Here is a 15,089-nt window from a genome sequence, read left to right on the forward strand (position 1 = left end):
CACTAATTTTACATAGCAGCAACTGAGAGCTTAATTTTCCCTTTTAAATGCAACGATTGTTTATATACCTAGTTTTTTTTATTATTGATCGATCCTGTATAGGCCGTTTTTTTGCTAATTTTTTTTTCATGCTTCTTGTCCCTTAACTCTTCTGTGGTACATTGTCTGTATCTAACTATCTAGCTGTTTAGATCTTTTCTCCATGACTCCTTTCTTGCACTAATAAGCAGTCTGTTGTAAGACAGCAGAAGGGTTACATCCTGCTTAAATGTCTGACTGCCATTTGGACCTGGAGCAGCTGAAACAAGGATAGTGCAAGAGAGGGTTCTATAATCTAGCCAGAGTGACAAAAAAATCAGAAGAAACTAGCAGAGAAGAGTTTGAGTTACCAACTGTCCCTGTTTATGCTGGACAGTCCCTATTAAGCATTTGTGCCCTGGAAAAACATGAAACATCGGAAATGTCCTGATATTTTAGGACAAAAAAAATTCAAAATTTCCTCTGATTTATACAACACAATTATTCTATATCTGGAACACCTTGGTGTTATGTGAAGTAACATAAACAACTCACATTTACAGCAGTTTGGTAGAAAATGTAATTTTAGTCCTTTGCACTGGTTGAAGGTATGATTTGTCCAGAAAAAAATTATGTTTGCATAAAAAATGTCCTGCTTTGGACATAGAAATGGGAGCAACCCAAGGGATTTGCATCAGTTGAATATAAAAGAAGGAACAGGCTGTAAAACAATGTGTATTGTTGCTGAGAGGTAAAGAAGGACTTTTTGTTTCTTTTAAAAGAAATATTGCTACTGGCCTGTGAAAGTAAATGTTCTACATAGGATTGCCAGCTTTTTTTTTTTTTTTTTTTTACTTTATGCACGTCTCATGAGTGTGCACGTTTGATTAATAGACTGGAAACAACATCTGGGATTATTACCTGGCAGTAAGGATAATGTGCTGATTGCCTAGTACTTACATATGAACATTTGAACCAATGGGCCATGACAAGCATTAGGAAGTGCATAAACTCAGGATGATTCTGTATTCACTGCAACTCTGTGCATGATATGTGCACTATATGGGCTGTGCAGTGGTGCAGCAGTTAGCATTGTCACCTCACAGCAGGAGGTTTTATGGTCTGATTCTTGGCTGGGTGCCTTCTCCACAGATTCTACATGTCCTCCCTGTGTTTGTGTGGGTTTCCTCCCACATTCCAGAGACATGCATTTGGAGTATTTCTCCTGGGGCCTCCACTGAAAATGGGTGGGCATTCCTGGTAAACAAATGTTAAATAAAATAAATTATGTTCGATAGCTCATGGATGGGGTGTGGCAGCAGACAAAGCCTGAATGACACTCCTTGCCATCTGTTCCTTTACCTTTATGGACCTCTGTATGTCCTTGAGTATACTTGGAAGTTGGAAATTGGCAGGTACATGAGATATCAACTACATGGGAAGTATTCCCACATCCAGTGCAATACTAGTATCTGTCCTCACATTGCCATAATGGGGGCCCTGGTGCTGCTATACAACCACTGTAGATGTGTTATCCTTAGAGGTACCTGTGTCCACAGTGTCTCTGACATGCTGACATAGTTTTGACAAACATCCACACTGTGTTCCCAGTCATGTGCATATTTCCACATTGACAATATCATTGGATACTTAAGCAGTATCCACATTAACAGTGATCATTCAATACTCCATCAGCTTGGTTACCTGTGAAAGAATACAAACATTAACAGTAGCTGATAAGGTGTAAAACCAAGTTAATTTTAGCAACTTGCATGCCATGTAAGGTATAAAACAAAATGATCTATACAGTTATTAAAGACCATCTGCACTACAAGCACACCCAGCATATAACCATGTGGCTCCTGCAAAGGAAACACTGGGCATACCACACACAAAAACTGTTGTTCATAGATGTACTGTATATTTATTTGATAAACGTATATGTGTCATAATGAATGGGCTGATTATACAGGGAGGCCTGTAATCTCCAGTTACCCTTAACTATCATCAGATCTGCAAACAGAGATGGATATGGACATCTCAGAGCTAGGCAGTTAGATGAGACATTCGTCAGTTTCATTCAGCTGCCCAAAATTGTCTGTGGTTTTATGTGCTAACCCAATTTCCTGTGCGGCTGTATGAGCATAGTCAGTTATCTGAATGATCGTTCAGTAGCACTGTAGTAAATCCTGCCATTTCCATCAACTACATTTATTTGCTATAGACTTTCATGACTGTTCACACTATTCTGAGGAGGGTCCACCTCAATGGTACATAAGTGAGTGGCAGGAGTAGTGTTGGGACAAAAAAAAGACAAAACAATGAAATATTTGTAGAATCCACTGCTATTTAAGCATTGCAGCTGCACATTTGGCTCATAACCTACAAGCTCCAAGGTGTTTGGCGACATGAGGCAATTACTGCTGTTTTGGCACTTGTTTTTCACAGTTGCATTAAATGAGTGTTTTGTGTTGAATAACTCCACTTTTTTCCTTTTTTTACAGTCTTTAGTTAGAACTGCTGAACTCCACACAGCAGCACCTAGCAATAATGGGTACAGGCGCCAATATCTTGCAGTGTAATTCCCACTTGTAACCTTTGTAGATGATGATCTCTTGCAGTGTAAGTTTCCCTTAAAATACCCTGTCTAGACAAATTATTTTAACTACTAGAGCATCAAGTCTGCGAATAGCTGAGTGTTGCTAATCAAGTTCCTTGTATTATTGACCTATTCAATATTTCAATTTCTCATACTCCTCCCTAGTATATCAGCAACCATTGAAATGCACTTTCCATGTCTATTTGTGGCCAGTCTGGTTGAGACAGGTATTCTGAGGCACAGTAGTAATTGCCTCATGTACACTGACAACCCACTTATAATTAATAAAACAGATAAAGTATGTGACAGGTGTAAATACACTTTAATGCTGGAGCTAAAACTCTCTCATACAATCAAAACTAATCCTATAGAGGTTGTCACTGACACTTGCACCACACCTGCTGCACAGGATAAAGACCCTGCACATAAAACTACTTATGCTGAGGCACTTACAGGTAACCTTCCTAAAGCACTAAGACCTCCTGCACAGCACAATCAAAGAAAATGTCCTCAGCCATCACATAAACACTCCGTTAAAACACCACCCATAGCTACACATAGTAACACTGTATCCAGTGTCTCCACTGCTAAGTCCTTAAGGCAAGCCAGCACTCAGCTAAATTTCCTGGTCTTTGGAGATTCTATAGTGGGGCATACTGAAATCCTCATCAACAGACTGAGTAAGGAGAGAGGCATGGTTAGCTGCCTGTCCGGAGCTAGGATCCATCAAGTCACACAGGCGCTCAGGTCATTGAAGCACAGGTACCAGTATGACTCTGTCATAGTTCTTGTGGGTGTTAATGACCTGAGACATATCTCCCTTGACTATATGAAGCGAGACATGACCGAGCTCACTGACTATGTGTCTCAGGCAGGTAGGAGCCAAGCACTGAGCAACATACTTTCTTCTCTAAGGATGATACCATGTTATCAACAGAAAATGATTGATTTTAACAATTGGCTTAACTTCTGGTATCAATCCAAGGGGGTACATTATTTGATGACCTGGGAGGACATGGTTGACAGACTGGTCTGCACTTATCCCCTTTAGGCTTCTGCATATTGGCAAAGACCTTTTCCACCTCCATAGTTCATTTTTTTGGGCAATACAAACTGATAAATCTCCTGAATGAACCAAATCTGTGAAGGAATATATGTAGGTGGTACTGATCAATGCTGGAAAATCTTAACAAGAAACTCTACTCCATGCAAGCCTTCTTCTCCCTGGAGAGTGGAGACATGGATTTAAATTGCAGAGAGTACCCTGGTAGTTCAAGGACCAGTTACTGTACATGAGGGAACCAAAGGTGGAGGATTCTCAGTCTATATTAAAAAGAACCTCAGATTCAGACTGGTAAAATTTATGATGTACTGGAACTCACACATGTGCAATCCTCCATAAACACGGTCTTGTACCATATGCTTACAACCAATAGGTCCTACTCCATATCTCAGGAAAATCATGCTACCTATCTTGATATACTTGAGTCCCTCACTGTTCAACTCAATACAATCTTCACAGAGATCTCAAATACCCCCCTACAGATTGGGAATCTTCATAGAATCATAGGAAGTTACTAAGCTAATGGCCCTAGGGCCTTTACAAGCTCAACCAAGTTCTACCCTTGTTTCCATGATCAACACCTATTGCCCCTCTCCAAGAGAGACACAGGTGGAACCTTGGGGGTGAATTTCTGGTTACCCATACAATCATCCAGATTGCGTTTGAAGAGGCCAATGAGGTGCTCTGTTTGACATGAAGTGGGAGTCTGTTCCAAAGGTGTGGTAAACTCTGGGAGACAATTCTGTCCCTCCAGCAGGTTCTATTAATGTCAGATGCCAGGTTAAGGTCTTTAGAGTGAGTAACCTGTGTGCCATCTGACTTGCGGATACGCAGTATTTCCAACAGAGCAAGATCAGAGATTGCCTTACATGCAAGGCAGAGATCGCTTCTGAGTAGTCTGTATGAAACAGAATAAAGTGACAGTGGTTTCAGGTGATCCACATAGGACAGATGTTGAAGACCTTGAATTTTCCTTGTGAGGAACCTTTGTGGTCTCTCCAATTGCTGCAGGTGCTTGGAAAGGTACATACCAAAAGAGGTGTTGCATTCAATTATTGGCCTGATGAGGGAAGAGTACGGGGAGGTTATGACTTCTTTTCTTCTGGAGGCAATGCCCTTACTTATGAGATGAGTAATATAGAATGCCCTTCATACCACTGTGGAGACATAGTGATCAAAGGTAAGGTTGCTGTCAACCTGTGTGCCCAGGTGTCTCACCACTGAGTGCGTACTTATGGTGTTGCTATTGATGTGCTAGTTAGCAGGAACATTGCTCTTAATGAAAGGGATGATGATACATTTTTTTGTATTGAGTTTAAGGCCATGACTTTGGCACCAATCATTTGTTTGCATAAGACCCCTCTTGCAGGATGTGACATTGTTTGAAGATTCTATGACTACTCCCAGTTTGTAGTCATCAGCAAACTATGTTAGCCACAGACCTTTAGTTTTTGCTTGTATTCCAGGGAAATAGATTCTGAACAGTAAAGGTCCCAGGACTGATCCCTGTAGAACACCACTGGTTACGGGTCTGGTGTTGGAGGTGGCTTCCCCTATTTTGACAATATGAGTTCTATCAGTGAGTCAGTTAGCAACCCACCTAATGATATAAGGGTTGATACCTAGCTGGGTGAGTTTGTCAATGATGCCTAACACTACTAATGCATAAGCCCTGTGATTCCTAAACTTTGTTAACACGAACATCCTGAAACAATTGGTCAATTCTCCTACCAGGGTAAAAGCATCCCTGATCTTGTATTCAGAAATATGGGGGAGTGATGTTGTCCACCCAATGTAATGTTCATCACATCTGACCATAATGCAGTATTACTTGAAATAAAATTTAAACCGAGGACCCAGTGAAATCAAAAGCCTTTAGGAACTATTTCAGGGCTAATCTGTCTCTCTACTAAGCGACAACTTGGCTAAATTCCATGCACTCTCAAGTCCAGTAAACACCATAGCATATGCTGAGCTATCTACAAAATCCCTCTACAGCCATACTTCCAGCTGTGTATACAGAGCTGTATCCACTAATATTAAGAATAAAAAAAACTCAAAAGAGAAGCTGTCCTCGTGGAATTACAATGGCAATCAGTTATACAACAAAAGAAAAAAATATTAGCCAAGTGTAGGAGGAACAAAGCCCAACATACTAAAAGCCCCCTGGCCAATCTAAACAGGTAGCTAAGACTTCAAAGGCTAAAGATGAAGACAAAATAGCTTCTCAGGCAAAGGGCAACCACAAAGCTTTATACAGCTGTGTTGGTAACATCAAGGGAAATATGCAACAATGCACAGAACTTATTGCAAATGGCATCACCTATACTTAACTGGAGGCAAGTGCAAACCTTTTGGCTGACAGGTTCTGCTCAAAATTCTCTCCCTACTCAACCTGGCAGTCCAAAGGAAATACTGCATACCACAATCCCCTAAACATTACTAGAGAACAGATCATCAATGAACTTTCCAAGGCCAAAAATACTGTATCAGTGGGCCCCATTAACATCCTGGGTTGCTTATTAAATAGCATGAAACATGACCTCTCTGGTCCATTGAATCCCTTTTCAACTGGAAGCTACAGTCAAGTTTTGTGCCCTTTTCTGCCCAAGGAATGGAAGATGGCTACAATTATTCCCCTGCATAAAGGAGGTCCAACCTGTAACTACAGGCCAATAAGTCTAACTAACCTCATATGTAAGGCCATGGAAAGGGTCTATATTAGAACACCGAAGTTTCAAAACTTCGAGTGTTGTAATATTGAACCCTATACAATGAAAGTTCAAAACATCAAACATACAGAACAGTGAATTTTTTTCCTAGGGAAAAAAATTGCTGTTTCAAAACACATATGCACAACACAAGCACACCAAACAAACAGCAATCTACACACATACACCTAAACTCTTACACCTAACCCTACACTCAATTATACATACACCACTAACTATCCACTTACCTTAACCCAAACCCTAACCCTAAGGTCCGTCACTATCACACAGTCACCTCACCTGCGCCCTAGCCCTAACTCACCCAACCCGCCCTAACCCTCACATCCACACAACCACACACATCTGACCCCGTGCCCTAACCCACCTAACCCGCCCTAACCCTCACATCCACACAATCGCACACTTACCTGAACCCGACCCGTAACTTTTCACCACAGCGCTGAAAATACTGAAGCAACAGAAACGGACAACCAAATTCTTTCCATAGGAAAACATTTGGTTTTCTGTTTCTTCAATATTTTCAGCATTTGTTGAAAACGGGTCGATATTAGAACGCTTAAAGTTTTGAAACTTCGGTGTTGTAATATAGGCCCCCATGGAAAGAATCATCGTAGACACGATAAACAAGGACATAAGTAACCTGCAAATGCTGGACCCATCACAGTTCGTCTTTGTTAAAGGAAGGTCATGTCTATTAAATCTGGTGGATTTCTCTCTGAAAGCAATGGATGAGGGCAAGACTGTGCACACAGCTTATCTCAACCTTGCTAAGGCTTTGAATACAATATCCCACTCAGGCATTATAGACAAGCTCACTAAATTAGATAGAATCCCTTTTATTAACTTCTGGATAGCCAGCTGGCTCACTGATCCGACCCAGGAGGTCAAAATAGGTGAGACTACCTCCTTAAAGAGGCCAGATACAAGTATAGTCCACCATGGCACAGTACTCGGCCCACTCCGTTTTGTCATTTATTTTTCTGAAGTGAAAGCAAATGCAGAAGCTTTACAGCTGACTGAATTTACAGATGATTGCAAGCTGTGGTTTATCACTGACTCGTCTGCAGGCACTAGCATTCTTCAACAAGGGCTATCACTGACAAACAAATGGTTCCAAAACCATGGTCTTAATCTCAATGCGAAGAAATGTATAATTGTACCCTTTTGGTAGTCAACCATCTAGGCTAATTATCATGTATATAATACACCCCTAAAATTCAACTCAGTGATCAGGGATCTGGGTATGTACATAAACAGTAGTCTTACCATCAACCACCAGATGGCCACAGTGGTGATTAAATCCTTTTATACTCCACGATTTATAAGTAAGGGCACTTCATCTAGGTCCAAAGAGATCATTATCCCACTGTACTCAATCCTTATCAGAACAATCATAGAGTACAATTCTCTCCTCAGTATGTACGTAATCAGCCATATGCAGCAACTAGAGTGACCTTAGAGGTTCCTTACAAAATGAATACAAGGCGTAACAAACCTGCCATATGCAAACCACCTTCAAGCTGTTTCCCTCTTCACGGTCTCCTATAGATTGCTGAGGGGTGATTTATGCCTGGATTACAAGGCATCTGCAAACCCCACACTTATGAATATGCTGCATATTTGTAATTCAAACAATATGAGAAATACAAGGTCTATGGAACTGAATTTTGTCTGTGTCTTACATACAGCATGCTGGGGAGACAGATATGTGTCCCAGAGGCTGTTCCTTCTATGGAATACGCTTTCTATCCATGTGAACCTGAGTTTGACTATTACCCAATTTAAGCACAACCTAGACATAAGCGCAAATAGGAAATTTACACTGGGCATGGCACCCATGTCCTTTATTGACAGATGTAGCTTATAAATGCCTGGCCCTCAATGTCCTTGTCAAAGGAAAAATTAACTTCAGAAAGATCAATACATGGCAGGTTCAGGTTAAGGCACTTTAATCTTGCAGCAAGGAGACAAAAACATGCTAATACAGAGTTTATCTTACTAAAATCAGGAAGTAAAACCATCTTTATACATTTTCTAACAAGACATTGCCTTCCAAGCTGATGTAACAGATCACAAGTTCTAACATCATTACTTCATAGCAGCTGTTTGTCCATGATTTTCTGCTTGTACTATCAATTTTGTGAAAAACTTCCTAAGAAAAACAACATGGCCTTGATGACCACCGGTTAGATACAACTTCCCACTATGTTATGTTACTATTCAAGGTACTATAGTTAATTCGAGCACAAAGCAAGTACAGAATCTTCAAGCAGTCTTTTGTTTGATGTATCTCTTCTTTTCTACAGCTGTGCATGTTCTCATAACACGAACAGGGCTGATTGTTCATATTTAATCACATTGTGGAAAACAGATTGTTCTATTCATTCACTATTCATTCATTTTCCTAACCTAGCAGATAATCACCTGCTTCTCAGTACATTTCCAAAAGGCATAAACATGAATTTTGCTGTGCTAGCAAATACTAGGTCAGAGAGCATCTTGCAATTTCAGAAAGCATACTGCAGTTTGAAAAAGCATCTTATAATTTCATACAGAATTAAGCTGTACATAAAATAGAATGAAATGTGTTAACCCTTTTAGCTTCTAATAAGCACTAAACATATACATTAATGCATATTTTTCTGACATTTCCCCCTGTTAATACTTTTATTCTATTTTCAAAAGCATAAACAGTTGCTTCTTCTCCTAACCTCTTCCATTTTGGATTTGCAGTTAAGAGAGTCATTCAGTTTAAACTTATGAAAGCATTTCACTCTTCAACAGTTCTTCAATTTCAGTACTTTGATATAAAGTTTCAGAAACTGACATGTCTATAAAATCTTTGATTAATTTTTTCATGCAAGGAATACCACAACAAATGCATGCTCCTAATAGGAGTAATCCCACACAAATGGCAATCAGGATGTTCATTAGGATGGAACCCCACCCCCCCAAGCAAGTTCTGGAAAAAGTCCGTCTGAGGGTTTGGGCCTGGTTTGGTCATGGCCGACACTTGGTGGATCACCTCAAGATGATCGTTTATCTCATGCTGGTTGTCAGGAATATACGAACAGCACTCATCTTTGATTAAAGCACACGTACCACCTCTTGCCTCTAGGGTGAAGTCGAGAGCCATGCGGTTTTGAAGCACCACAGTTCTCATAGCGTTTAGTTCATCAGTCACTAATTCGAGAGCAGAAAAAGTTGCATTGCTCATAACTTCGAGAAGTTTGGACAGTTTTCTCAGTTCCCAAATAGATTTTACTGAGCAATATGCAGGGGCTACGCCTGCCCATGATATAATAGTGTCACTCAAGTCCATGTGTGTTAGTTTATCTTTGTTCTTCACGGAATTATGGTTTCTCCATTGTGCTTCGATTCGTCCCATTGGATTCTCGGGTCTCTTGATTGGATTTCCAGGTTTACTGCTGACCTCTCTGACGTTTCGAATTTTCCCTTGAGGCAAAGCTGCAGTATGTCATATGGCCGGAACCAGGTAACCCAAAAAACAACTGCCGGACCAATTCTTAGGTTGCCATTTGTATGCCTTTTTCCCACAAACAAAATAACAATTCTCTACTTTAGTATTGATATATACTTGCCCTGCATGAAACATTTTCTTATCTATGATAGAAAGTTGCTTCAAAAGAACAGGATTATGCTGTATTTCACTAACAGTTTTTGGCATTTTCTCAAAATATGAGTCATAGTTTGCATCACAAATGGTTTCTGCCTTATTAGCCTTAATATAACATTTATAAGAAACAGTCACATTGCAATTGCTCCAACCCACCTGAATAGTGTCATTTTTATAAAAACATACAATTCCTTTTTGTGTAACAGGTAGGTATAATGCTATTTTGTCTTGTGATTTCACAGGTGTAGTATCAAAAATCAAATTTTTCCAGGTCTCATTGATCCCTAGGGGGACAGCAGTCATTAATAATCCCCCATATGCTGTTGGTATAGCTGTGCAAATCCAGCAGTTCGAAACATTAAAAGTCTCAGCATACACATATTTAATTGCTTGGTAAGTGTTAAAGTTTGGATGCCAGTCTATGAGTAACGCATCACGTTTGTTCAGTTTAACTCATGTGGCTGAAAAAAGGAAAGGCCACAGCAAAAAGATCATTGTTACCAGTATAGCTAACAGGATGATCATGCAATTTTTCTGAGGTTGTTCTGTATCCCTGTTTACTCTATACCTGGTAATTTTTGTTCTCGTTGTATAACAGTAACAAGGTTTTTGTCCAGTTCAAAGTTCTTGACCAGTTTGCAGTGCGTCAATTGGATCCAAGACACATGTTCAGCTATCTTGACTGCAGTGGGTGTTGCCAGCAAAACTTGGAACAGTCCTTCCCACTTCGGAGAACTCCAATTTCTTTTCTTCATGACCTTCACCCAGATCCACGACCCTGGTTATACTACTGCTTCTGATGGTCTGGTCTGCTCTTTATCTGAAACAGAATTTAACTGCAGAAGTTGTTTTTTATTCAAAAGTTGCCTCATATACTCTGCAAGTGAACTGTCAGCTTCCTGGTCTGCAGGCATGAGAGGTTTCCACTGAGGTATATAATATGTCCTCCCGAACAGTATTTCAAAAGGAGTTAACCCCTTTGCATTTGGAACAGTTCTCATGCTCAACAATGCCAGAGGCAGACAGTGCACCCAGTTCTTCTGTGTGTCGCTAATCAATTTCCTAAGTTTGTTTTTCAAAACCCCATTATGCCTCTCTACTAATCCTGCAGATTGGGGGTGGTATGCACAATGGTTCTTTAAAGAAATTCCAAAATATCGACTCAGCTGTTGTATGGTTTGATTCACAAAATGTGTGCCATTGTCACTGTAGATCTTTTCCGGTATGCCAAATCTAGGAATAATTTCTTTAACGAGGACTTTTGCAACAGTAGCTGCATCTGGATTTTTGGTCGGAAAAGCCTCCACCCATTTGGAAAACATATCTATAATGACAAGACAGTACTTTTTATTTTCACATTTGTTTAGTTCTATGAAATCCATACAAATAGTATGGAAGGGGTACGGTGGTGTAGGGAAACTCCCTTGCTTAGGCTTCAGTGCCCCCTGTGCATGATGCCTGTTACAAACATGGCATGCTGCACAAACTTTTTTTGTGTAGTTTGTAAATCCATACGTTGTAAACATTCGATTCACTAACTGTACCATCCCCCCTGTTGAGACATGGCACTGCCCATGGCTCAACAAAGCTGCATATCTAAACAAGTTAGAAGGCAAAATCGGTTTACTTTCCTTGGAGAAGTACAGCCCCTTCTCAAGAATTGCTCCTCGTTTTACCCATTTCTGTTTCTCTATGTTCGTAGTAAGTGTCTGCATTGTTTTTAACATTTCTAAATCTAAAATCTCAGAAGGTTGTAATTCCTCACTCAAAAGAAAAACTTCTGAAGCTGTAGCTGCCTGCTTTGCAGCTGTGTCAGCTCTCGCATTACCTTTTGAAATCCTATCCTGTTGCTTGGTATGAGCTACGCATTTACAAATAGCTACTTTCTGAGGTAACAGAATAGATTCTAACAAATCCAAAATAAACTGCGCATGATTAATCGGTTTGCCAGTAGATGTTATCATTCCTCTATTTTTCCACTGTTGCACAAAAACATGTACAGTAGAAAAAGCGTACTGGCTATCAGTAAAAATATTTACACATTTACCCTTTGCTAAGGTACATGCTCGTGTCAAGGCAATCAATTCTGCTGCTTGTGCAGATAAGTTGTGTGGTAAAGACTTTGCTTCTAAAATCTCAGTATCAGAAACTACTGCATACCCTATTAGGTTCCGCCCTGTAGGACCCTTTTTACATGAGCCGTCCACATAGTATGTCACCTCAGCATCATCCAAGGGAACATCCGTGAGATCTTATCTAGGTAGTGTGTTTTGCTCAATCTTCTGCAGGCAGCAGTGTGGTATGCCATCTGCAGTGGTTGGGAGCAAGGTTGACGGATTCAAAGTTGTGCATCGTTCAATTGTCATATGAGGTTGGCTTAACAGTATAGTCATACAGGAAAGATGTCTAGCAGGAGAAAGATATGCTACTTTTTCTTGCAGTAAAATAATCGCGACTGCATGAGGCACTCTCAATGTGAGAGGGTGGAACAACACTACTGAGGCTGAAGCCTGTACTGCCTTTGCAGTTGCGACTACTGCTTGTACACAGTGGGGCAAGGATCGCGCCACTGGGTCTAGCTATGATGAATAGTAAGCTATGGGGCGTTGCTTGTCCCCATGTTGCTATGTTAGCACTGATGTCATATAGCCTTGTTTACAATCTACAGTTTGGAAAAATCATTTATGATAGTTCGGTAATCCTAAAACTAATGAAGATGCTATCAATTGCTTCAGTTTGCAGAAAGCTGATTCTGCTTCTGGTGTCCATTGTAATAAATCTTGTGCTGCCATAGGTTTCTTGTATATCAAGTTGGTCAGTGGAGCAGACTCCAAGGCATAGTTTGGAATCCAACTCCAACAAAAATTAGTCATACCTAGGAAGGACATCATTTCCTTCTTGGTAGTCAGTTTGGGTGCTTGTAAAATTGCTATTTTCCTGTCTTCATCTAATATTCTGCCTTCTTTGGATATTACATATGCCAGGTATTTAACCTGCTTTTTCCAAAGCTGCAGTTTGTTTTTGTTTACTTTGTGTCCTTGAGTGGCTAGAAATTGTAGTAATGCTATGGTATCTTCTCTGCATTCTTGCTGGGTGGGGGCTGCCAGCAGAATGTCGTCTACATAAAGTAAAATCTGGCTGCCTCTTGGTGGGATAAATCCTGCCAAGTTACTTGCCATTTCCTGTGTGAATATTGTTGGGCTCTCACAATATCCCTGTGGTAGTCGCGTGTATGTATACCTTTTCCCCTGAAATGTAAATGCAAACCAATGTTGGCTGTCAGGGTGTATCGGTATTGAGAAAAACGCATTGCTAATATCTACCACAGAAAAATACTTCTGTTGAGGTTTTAAATCATTCAATAAGGTGTGTGGATCTGGCACCGTAGGTGCTCTAGCTATTACTGCGTCATTTACAGCTTGTAAATCTTGGACCATACGCCATTCTCCATTTGCTTTTCTAACAGGAAATAAGGGTGTATTACATGGTGAATCGGGAGATTCTACCAGTACTCCTTAAGTAAAGCTGCTATTATAGGTTTGATTCCTACCTCTGCATCTTTTCTTAAAGGATATTGTCTCTTATGTGGTCTGAATGCTGATTTTGGCGTGATAGTAACTGGTCCCGCTGTACAAATAAGTCCTACATCTGATTTTCCTGTTGACCAGAGAGTTTCTAGTATGCCTCGTAAGGCTTTTTCTTCTTCCTCTATTAAGAGTGCTACTCAGCTGTCCTCACTTGCCTGCAAGTGCACAGCTGGGTGGGTCTGTGTTATCCAATTCAACTTCTGCTTTTGTACTCCCTGTTCTGACAGTTCTAATTCTGTCCTCTTTTCCCACCTTGTGATTTTTTCTCCTAGGTCTGCCCACTTCACATTCTTGTTCTTAGTTAAACTGACATGTGGTAGTCTATTAGATTTATAAAGTGCTAGGAATTCCTGGGGCAATGAACAGCTAACTACACTGTTCCCTTCTGTGTCCCAGTACAGATTACGCAATACTAATCTGTTAGCATGGTTTCTAAACAGTTCTTGCTCATATTCTTTATCAGGTCCTGGTGTGCTACAGTAATATAGAGTACAATGAAACAAATGCTGTTTATCAGTGTCAAGGGAGGGGCACTTACTGATGGCTACGTTCATCAGTTCTTCAGTTACTGCCCCTGGACCAGTCGTAACCTAGTCCTGGCTGTACAAATAAAATGTTTCACACTCTGGTCGCACTACAAAAGTATCCATTTGTCGCTGTGCTTCCATACCCTGTATGGTTGGAACTACTGCTATGCCAAATATCTGCATAAGGACTCTGCCCAAAAGATTTACTGGGCATTTTAAAGAAACAACAATTTTGCTCTTCTGGGTCATCCCTGAAACAGGGTCAGTTATTGCTATGTTATGGGAGAGTGGCTCCCGATACAACTGTCCATTAGCTGCTTTCACTAATATATAATCAAGTGATTCTGAATTTTCTGGTAGTTTGGAAGGATGTATCAGGGTTCAGGATGCCCCTGAGTCACACAGAAATTTAACTTCCCTCCCCTCTACCAGAAGTGTAACTTTCTGGTTTTGTGTCTGCTAAGTAGAGCTCTAGGCTCAATAATGCTAAATCCAAAATTTCATTTTCTTCATTATCTGTGATTTCTTGCAAGTCCTCTATTTCTTCTATCACATCCTTTGCTCCCTCTATCACATTCACATTTGTCTCTCCTTGGTTATTTCTTTCTAGTGATTCCTGACTACCATATAGTCAGTCCTCCCCCTCCTTATCTTCCGTGGCTACCTTCTTAATTTGCTTGCAATCCCTTGCCAAATGTCCCTTTTTCCCGCATTTAAAACCTTCACCCCTTTTCTTTCTCTCTTCAAACTCCTCTGATCGCTTATCAGATTGTTTGTTTCCCTGGGCATTTTTCTTGCCCTTTTTCCCGGACTGTACTACAAAGACTTCCGCTCCATCTTCTACTGCAAATACTTGGGTTTTCTTTTTCTTTTTGCTATTAAAATGCCTTTTGGCATGTCTTGCGTATTCAAGTAATGACTGTAAT

The sequence above is a fragment of the Protopterus annectens genome, chromosome 9.part0, assembly GCF_019279795.1.
Source record: "Protopterus annectens isolate FY-2018-M chromosome 9.part0, PAN1.0, whole genome shotgun sequence".
NCBI classification, from domain to species: Eukaryota; Metazoa; Chordata; order Ceratodontiformes; family Protopteridae; genus Protopterus; species Protopterus annectens.